Source organism: Triticum urartu, chromosome 7A (genome assembly GCF_056163025.1).
Source record: "Triticum urartu cultivar PI428250 chromosome 7A, HENAU_Tu73, whole genome shotgun sequence".
In the NCBI taxonomy this organism is placed as follows: Eukaryota; Viridiplantae; Streptophyta; class Magnoliopsida; order Poales; family Poaceae; genus Triticum; species Triticum urartu.
In genome coordinates this window covers 748,949,677-748,959,490 of record NC_141879.1, presented here as the reverse complement: position 1 = coordinate 748,959,490, position 9,814 = coordinate 748,949,677, and the positions used below count along the sequence as shown (strand labels likewise).

The 9,814-nt window shown below is 44.9% G+C and overlaps 1 pseudogene; it reads right to left on the bottom strand.

The window, feature by feature from the left end:
- Nucleotides 1–2,513: 2,513 nt before the first annotated feature.
- LOC147962764 (uncharacterized) lies at nucleotides 2,514–3,739 on the bottom strand (annotated as a pseudogene).
- Nucleotides 3,740–9,814: the final 6,075 nt, after the last annotated feature.

Below are 9,814 nucleotides of genomic sequence, written 5' to 3'. Positions count from 1 at the left end.
GCCGGAGTTTCCGTGGCGCTTTGGGTCGTGTGCGTTTGAGTTAGATACCTTGCTATAAGTAGTTATCTAGCTATACGAACCATTGAAAACGTATGTGGTCTTCGACTGCAGAATCATCCATTAATATTGTATAATCACCAAGGCGGCTTTTTTTGGACAACGGCATCAGCTACCTGATCCGACACAAGGACCCAAATAGGATGGCTTCGGTATGATCGAGCTTTCTTGATTGCATGGGACATGCATACATTTAGATATAAAATATCGAAATATGTAAGTGGCAACCGTGTGGCAGATTGCAAAACTGCCACACCCTCCCGATCTCCTTCCTTTCCCGCACGTCCTTGCTATCTCTTTTCTTTCCTCGCGATCTCCTTCCATTCCCGCACGTCCTCCCGATCTCCTTCCTTTCCTCTTGATCTCCTTCCTTTTCCGCCCTCCTGATTTTCTTCCTTTCAATCACCAGTTACGTCCCCACGCGCCTTTCAAATTTTTGGGCAAAAACAATGTTTTAATTGGGATTTGATCACTGGTCTGCAGGTAATCAACGAAGGGAGCCAACCATCTCACATATGACACTCATTGTTGAACAAGCTAAGGAAAATATTGTTTTTGACATGTTTTGCCTTTAATATTTTATCACTAAAAAACTTTTGTTTCACCTATCAAACCTGACACATAAACTTTTCCCGTGGTAAATTCTCCATCACCACCACGATAAATGACGCACCACCAACATGATAACTTTTCTATACCACACGGTACATTATGTGTAAGTAGCATGGTCATAAGCATTGAAGGCGTGATAACTTTGGTGAAAGCATCGTGGTAACTTTGATCATTGTGAAGAAATTTGTTGAACCCTGCCCCGGGTAATTTCTATAAATAGCACGATAACATTCACGCCATAGACCTGATAATTTAGATACAAACATCGTGGTAACTTTAACCATTGGGCAGAAAAATGTGAAAATATATCAGATAATTTATGTGTAAATAGATGGTAATATACGCAACGCACATCTGATAACTGAGATAGAAACACCATGGTAACTTTGACCATAGGGATTTTTTTTTGAAAAGATACTTCGGTATCTTCTGTGTAAATAGCACGGTACTATACCTCCCTCCCCTGGTATTTTTATGTGTAAATAGCATGAAAACATATGCACCGCGATAACTAAACACCATGATAAGTTTTTGACCCGTGGGGGGAAATTTTGCTGAAACATACCCTTGATAAATTTTGTGTAAATAGCATGATATTTTAAGCACCGCGGGCTTGATAGGTTACCTAGAATCACCATGATAACCTTTTGTCCCGGGAAAAAGTTGTTCAAAACATTCCCGATAATTTTTGTGTGAATAACATGATAATATAAGCACCACATAACCGATAAGTTACAATATAAACATGATGGTAATGTTTTACCAAAGGAAAACAAGTTGTTAAAAATATACACTCGCCTCGCGAGGCCTCTTAGATGAACACAACACATGATGTGCCACAGAAAAGCCACATAATGTTTAGTGTCATGAGGAGGCACATGTGCTCGTCGGTTGGCCCAGAAAAACGGCCCACTTTGACCCGTTATAGGCGTGATAAGTTACGCAAAAACATCAAAAAAGTTATGGAAAAAGTTACCGAAACACACCCAGGTTTTTAGGTGTAAATACCATGATAATATACGAACTGTAGACCTGGTAACTCATGTACAATCCCCCATGGTAACTTTGACCAAGGACGAGGTTGATGTACATATATCCTGATAACTTATGTGTAAGTACCACGGTATTTTACACATCGAAGACCTTATAACACAGTGGTAACTTTGAAAGGGGTGTAGTTGTTGAAACATAGTACCTGGTAAGTTCTATGTAAATAGCACGGTAACTTACGCAACACAGGTCTGATAACTTGCATGCGAATACCATGGTAACTTTGTCCCGAGGGGAAATCGTGGTAATTTTCTATACTTTTTTGTAGTAACACAATTGTAAAAAAAAAGATCAAAACGATTAGTTTCTTTAGTTTGAGCAACAAATACCTAAGGGTGAGGTTGTTGTGGTGGCGCGCTTTGGTGCCAAGGAGGTGTGGGTTCAAATCCCACATGCGCAATATTTTTTTATCATGTGGTAGACATGAAGAAGTGGCAGTTTTCTCGGGGGTGGGCGCGCGAGATGTGCGGGCGAAGCAGGTTTCTCGGGCGAGCCTGCAAGGTCGTTCGGGAGAAGGTGGGGTCGAAGGAAGGGAGATCGTGTGGTATTTTAAAGTGAAAGAAGTAGAGGTGTGGCAGTTTTGCTTATATGGCACACATGTGCCAAATATCACAGTCCATAAAATATACATCCTTGTCCTATAATGTATATATGGAATGCATCCGATGTGGTATGGTCTTTATTACTCAAAATAAAATAAAATAAAATAAAATATGGACTAATCAAACACCACTCGATCAAGGTCGTGGTAAATACATTTGTAACATACTCTACCTACTTGGCTGGCTTGCTAGCTACGAGAAAACTTTCATGGCTTGTAGGTGAGATGGCAGGTCGATCTCAAACAATGGGGAGCAAGAGCCATACTTCTGCCGATGCATCTCCTTTGTCTCCATATCAAGAAACATGCAAGCTCGATTACGTACCTGCAATTGAACTATGTCTCCATTCCTCTTTCCGGATCCATTAAGCTCAACTAGTACATCAGAGCCACCTGCAACAGGAAGGTCTGGGTACAACGACCGCAGCTTCTCCTCTACATCAATCACACCTTCCAGCGCCCAACCTCTAGCACCACCACCACTTGCTTGTACCGTGGGGATTTGTAGCCACATGGATATCATGAACCCATCTATAGTGATCAATTTTCATACGTTCCGATCTGACGATGTTGCCAAGTGGAGCTGCTTTTCATTGCAGTTGATAGGTGGGAGCTTCGCCAGTCCCGATATCCTCATCCTCACATCATAGGTGAGGATTTGTTTGCCGTGGTCCGCTAGCCAGTGAAGAATGCCACCGTGGAGGATTGCGGGTTGGCTGTAGTCACAGACTGACCACCACAGGGAGTCACGGTGCCTGCCGTAAGTAGCGAGAGGCCCCCAGGTACCAGAGGATGATGTGGCGGTGTGTACTTTGATGCTCTTAGCGATCCATGAAAAGCAGCATGAAGGACCAGTCAATGCCATCCGCGGCGGTGAGCAGGATGTACTCATGGAAGGAGGTGATGCTAATCTGGACATAGGGTGATTTTGAGAGGAAGGTGGTCTGGCCTGTCATGGGATTGTACACGCACATGTCCAAACGGTGCTTGTACTTCTGTCGCATATTGACACGTAATTGGCGGAGGACGATGAGGCCGCCGCGGAATGCAACTGGACTGTATTGGCTGAGGAAGCTGGCCGTGCGGCGTGACATGAAGGGCGAGACGTGGTCATGGCAAAAAGACGCAGCGGCGGGCGTGACTGGGTGGACCAGAGTCAGAGTTAGGGGCCGTTTGTGATAGGTGGAGAGGTAGGCGAGGATGGAGGGAGCCACATGTTGTGTGACGCGGCGAAGTTATGCTGGGCTTAGGATGCCACGACGGAGGTGCTTGCAGGTGGCAGCGCAGCGGACGAGGGTGAAAAGGTCGGTGCACGCTACGATCTCAAGCAGGAGATCGCCTGGGAGCGGCAAGTGCCGTGTTCTCTGTCGCCGGTTTCCCCGCACGTATGCTGTTTCGTCGGCGTTTCCGTGGAGCCATGGGTGTCGTGTGCCTTGGCTAGCTTAGTAGCGGCTGGAAACCACGTTAAATATTGATTGAAACAGGCCAAACCGAATTTATGTGGACAACGGGATCCGGTAGCAGTTCTGATCGGACACGGGAACACACATAATTACGATCGAGCTGGTCCGGCACATGCAAACAAGGAAAAACGAGTTTGAGTTGGCCTGGTAACCAAACAAAATCGATTCGGTTTGTTTAATGGTGGCTGCTACAAATTAACCGGCTGATCTTTGGCAAAGATCAGCCGCCTAGCAAAGCCGTCCGATTTGCCCCGCGAGGATGGATTAGAGCCACTTGATTTCTGCTTCGATCATCGCTTACGTCTCCCCCAGCTTATCTAACTCCAGCGCCCGTGAGATCCGTGGACAGCATCACGGACATTACGTCGTTCCAGCTCTATCGCCGGCAAGCAACACCTGCGTTGCAGCTCTGTCGCCGGCGAGCAGCACCATGGATGCTGCGTTCGAAGCTTCGTGCCGACGAGTAGCACCATGGATGCTGCGTTGAAGCACCATCGTTGTTGCATTGCAGCTCTGTTGCCGGCGAGAGCGCCATGTATGCTGCATTGAAGCTTAGTCGCCGGCGAGCAGCACCATGGATGCTGCGTTGAAGCACCGTCGATGATGCGCTGAAGCTTCATTGCCGGCGGGCAGCGCCATGGATGCTGCGTTGAAGCTTCGTCACCGGCTGGCAGCGCCATGGATGCTCCGTTGCAGCTTCCGCCACCGCCACATCCGCAGGTCGTAACACCACGCAGTTGCATTGCGGCTCCGCCATCGCCGCACCGGAGACGGCGCACTCTGCTCGGCACGGCGGTGTCTCCTCCAACTCGGGCTCTATGCTTCACCTCAGCACCGCGTGGCAGCACCTGGTCACGGATTGAAGCCCCATGGCAGCGCAGGCAACTATGCGTGGGCTGTATGGTGGTTCGTGTTGGGAGCTCATTCCCATGGCTAGCTGCGATTGAAATGTGCCAATGTGCTTTAGAAGGAGCAAATTTGGTTTTATATATTGGAATGTAGATGTGGAAATGAAATGATTATTTCTTATTTCTAATATAAATCAATACTATGATTGTTAATTTTTAATTCAACAAATATTGGGCAGCCAGAGATTTGTAGATTAGCAAATATTATACGCTTAATATCTTTATTTAGGGTGAACTTTATTTATCGGTATGTTAGTATTTTTTTCAGGATTAACAAATTTTTGATAATTAGACATCTCTTACTCACCAGGTCACCCGCAGAAGATTATGCTCGTTTCTAATCCTCCCTCTCTGTGTACTCCCAAGGCATGACCTTTTGAACCATCGTTTAGTTTCATTTCAGCAGTAGTATGTACAAGTTCAAAAAATATTGATTTGTTTTAAAAAAGTTCAAAACTCTCAAATATCCCACAAGGAGAACATGGTAGATCCATGTCGTGACTGGTAGTTGTTTCCTTGACTTCAAATTCAGAGTTTATTTGAATTCTTAACAACGGTATTTGTGTGAAAGTGAACATAACTGCATCTTTCGGCGACACCACACACGGTTTGCAGTTGCTTTCTTCTTTCCTTCAAGCATGTCATCATTAGCGTGCCTGAGGTGATCCGACAACTGGTGTTTTCTCTCCCATGACTTTCTAATCTGCAAACAATTTTTTGTTCCCTCGTCATGCTACACAAGGGTGGCACTTGGACCATGCATCTACCTGACATGAATATACTTCCATTTTAGATTTCAATTTTTTTAGTAATTGATGTCTTATTCTAGGCAAGTCTATTTAAAAAAATTATTTAAACTTGCTAGGTTTCTTGACGATGTGTGGTAAGATGTCTGCTCTCAATCAAATTCGGAATTCTTGAGAAGCTAAGGATGTTTCTCTTTTTCATAATATTTAGAATATTTGTCAGGTATAGCTGCAGCTATTTTTACACGCTTTATCAAGTTATGTTTCTGCGATGATTGGCCAAGTTAATTCCCTTAATGTTCGTTATCAATGTCTCTTCACTTGCCTCATCCACAGTCGTCAGTGGATCCATGACACAACTGCCTCCCAACAAACTTGCCGGAGCTACCGTCGTCCCAGCACAAGAGCCCATCCCAGTGGAGCTGCGCCATCCGCGCACATGTGGTGCAACAGTCCCATGATGTCCTGGCTTTGAAGCCGGAGCTGTGCTTGCTGCCGTCCTTAGATTCATGCACATCCACATATGCACCATCCGTGCACATGAGGTGCAACAGTCCCATGTGGTCCTGGCTTTGGAGCTGGAGTTGTGATTGCCGCCGCTGCGAGATATTCATGCACATCCACATATGTGCCTAACCTTGCTGCTTCTAGCTAATGCGATTTTGGCACATGCAATGCAGAAGAGGCATGTGACAAATTCCATTTTTCCCACGCGTCTTTCACTACTTTTTTCACATCTGTTCATTATGCATGGTTACAGTAGTGAGATGCCATGTTAGGAATGATTAACCATCACGAGGTGTATATAAGGTAAAGTAAACAATACCTGTATTGTTACATTCTACTGCCGGAAGTAGCTTATTTTCTCTATATTAGAGGTTCATGTTCCAGTTAATTCCATTAGGTAAAGTTAACTGCATCTCAATTTGGTATGGTTTTCACTTTGTCAAGCTAGAATTAGGGCTGCAGGTGGAATGGTGGTCAAGTGAAATGCACATAAACTATCTTGAGTACTTGTGAGTGCCTACATCATCTTAATGCCAATGGTTCTTTGCTAAGAGAAAATATATCTCACAATATCGTCTGATCATGCCTACCTGCTATTTGTATATATTGCACTATTTGGTATAAAATATATATATACATGCCATAATCTGAACAGGGGAATGAACTAGGTCGAAACATATAAGGAGTGACTAATGATCATGTGAAGACATTACGAAGGAGGATGGGGTCATATTAATAGAAGGTTCTATCTACTGGTGGTTCAAACATGAAGTCTGAATTTCCTCAGATCTATTGGTGCTTCAAGTTACTTCTCTTCTGCCATATCATATCGGTGCTAGGGCAAAGGTTTAGTGCCTTGATCTTAAAAAAAACTGTTACTCCTACAATTTGGTCAACCATTTTTTTTATTAGATTACCATGCATCATACTAGTTAAATGCATGTAATTTACATGGTGGACCTTTCTTTTGACCACGCGCGGGGAATCCTGCTTTCCTTTATGTTGCTTCTCTGATTAAACAATTTAGACCACCAAACATATGTACATTCATTATTATTTTTCCAAAGAAGTATGGATACAGTCCAATTAGAATTACGTGAGGATCAACTCTGTTGTAGCGAACACTATCTCTTGGATTACGGTGTAACAAGCTAACAAGGAAGGTACCTCCAAAGAAAGAAAATGGGAGGTTACTGTGGTGGCGTATGTTCTATGAAATATGTGGTACCTTCTATCTGGACCATCGGTTGTTGTCATTGTTCCGATGAAGATGAAATATATGGAAAGATAGAAACAGACATAGTAGCATGTTGCACAGCGTGGCAGGGGGTGCTTTGCGCCCTCTTAGTGCTGACCTCCATACTCGTGTCAGTCTACAGCATATGACGATACGAGGGATTAGGCAACACTGATGGCGAAGGAAACAAGAGACTCCCGGGGAATTATATCCAGTGGCTCTGCTCCTGGTCTGCCACATGCGGATCTGATTTGGCAGCTTATTTTTGGTCGTCGGTGTCCTCCGCGAGGTTTGGCTAGCCTTTTTGCGCCTCTTCATTGACGGGCAGTCCTTGGTTGGTGGTTTTGCCAACGTCGATATGGGTCGTTGCAGGTGTGTTTGGAAGCTTGGGTGAAAACCATGTTTCAGCCTACGGCCTTTCAACAACAATGGTGACTTCTGTCGGCGTCATGGACATTCTTGGAAGCATCGCTGTTTTGATTCCTCATCCCTCGCTCACAGGCCAGTTGCTCTAACTCCGTGGGAAACACTAGATCCGTGTGATCAGACGAAGGTGACACCTTAGTGTCGCATTCCCTCTTGAGGGCTTAATCTTTGGAGCAAGGCATTGGCTTGATGGACAGGTGGAAGATGGTGGTGTTGGCATCTAGGTTGTGGCAACGATGGCGATGGCCAGCGATGTTGGAGGGTGGTAATGGTTGATAGTCGGCTCTTCGCCGACGTGTCAGTGCGACTATCTCGGGTTGTTTCATTGTAGTGAAGTCAAATTTGGGGCGGTGGGCTCCTTTGGCAACAATGACAAGCAGCAGGTGGTCTGTTCAGTGGTCTTCCACGGCGCCAGGCGTGTGTGGTTCTCCTTCGGAGCTCCCCATCGGAGTTGGAGCTGCGCTGCCTTCCATGCGGGTGGCTGGGTGTGGCACAGATCTTATTGGTTTCCACACAACCTCTACGGTGAAGGTTGTGTTGAGGTTGTCTTTGGCGAAGTCAGAGTCACTTGCTCAGAGACTAGGGAGGGCGATGACGCCTGTTGGGGAGAAGAGATGACGATGAAGCCAAAGTGTATCTTGGTAAGGTCCTCTTTGTTGAGGTGTGTGTCGATTATCTTTGGTGTGCCGCTTGGCGGTCTGTGATGGTTTTATCCTAGTTTTTAGTTAATTAACTAGACATCTCTCTTCTACTTAATTAACTGATGAGGCAAAACTTTTGCCTCCGTTTCAAAATAAGAAGATAGTTTTGGAGGCTTGAATTGCAAATACCCAAGCCCCTACCTGATCGGACAGTCTTCTGTCCTACCTCTGAATTGAAGATATATTATTGCTGTATATGAAGTATAAATATTCAGATATGTATGCTGCCACCTAACTTATTTTTACAGATTTATTATCTATTCATAAATTAATCTGCCAGAGATCGGTAGACAGTCAAGTGTAGTGGATTGATACTTGGAGTTTAGTACTCAAAATCCTTCTAACTTCTCTATCTGGTTGTATTTTTTAGACTGCTTTGAGAGAAGAACAAGTACTGTTAGTCATTTCTGACATGTATAATAAAATACTAGAGAAGTGAATGGATAGTTCATTTAGTAGTGTGTTAATAGATGACGATTTCTTTCTTTCCATTCAACCGGAGTATATCCTGATATGTTTAGTCTGTTCCCAAAATAATTTGTAAAGTAGCTTTAACAATTATACACCTTCTTTGTGTATTAGTACTCTGTTTTTTGGGCAGCTGGAAGAAGTCAGTTTACCATACATGTGAAAATGAGTTTATTTACTTGCACAGTTGCTTTTATTATTTAACAAAGATGTGAAGCTTGGCCAAGGGACTTATATTGAGGCATACAAGGCTCGAAGCACTGTATGTAAAGTGGTGCCCTTTGATGTATATTCATTTGTCAACTAATACATGGTCGTACTAGAGAAGTACGCACACGCAAGTGCCCTAACAGGTTCTAAATGTGTACTTGAACGAATACCTGGATGAACTCTTGAAATTGAGCTAGCAGTTCCTTGATCTCTCGGACAATTTGGCCACTCACCGATAGGTCTCTCTGGACGTTATTGATCTTCCCTACCACTGACATTGAGTCCATCTCGAGCACCACTTTCTGGACTTCGTTTTCTTGAGCAAGTAGAACCCCTTGGTGACACGCCAGAAGCTCTGCAAGTTCCGGATCCGCAGCAACTGGGAAAAATGACTCACTCCTGCCACGGACGAGCCATGGTGGTCCCTGAGGACCGCTCCACCTCCTCCCGATCCACCTTGCTTAGTTAGAGCTCCATCTATGTTCACCTTCGACCATCCTTCATCAGGTTTCGCCCAAGTTTCCATGCTCCTCTGAACTTGTGGTCTTCTTGTACTCTCCTTGATCGTTTGCCACTCCTCGTCAAGGCGGGTAACTCTGTCTGCAATGAGCATAGGGTCTTCGATCTTGGCACATTCCCTTGCATTGTTTCTCGCGAGCCACAACTCCTACGACGCCCGCATGACCACTCTCTTCTCTTCTTCAGAAGCTGTGCCGAGCCAGTCTAACACCCATGATCGCATGCTCTGTATGCCCTCGACGTGCTTGGGCAGCTGTGGCAGGGGCGTTGTTATAGCTCTGGATAGAGCTTTCCAGAACAACAGCGAGT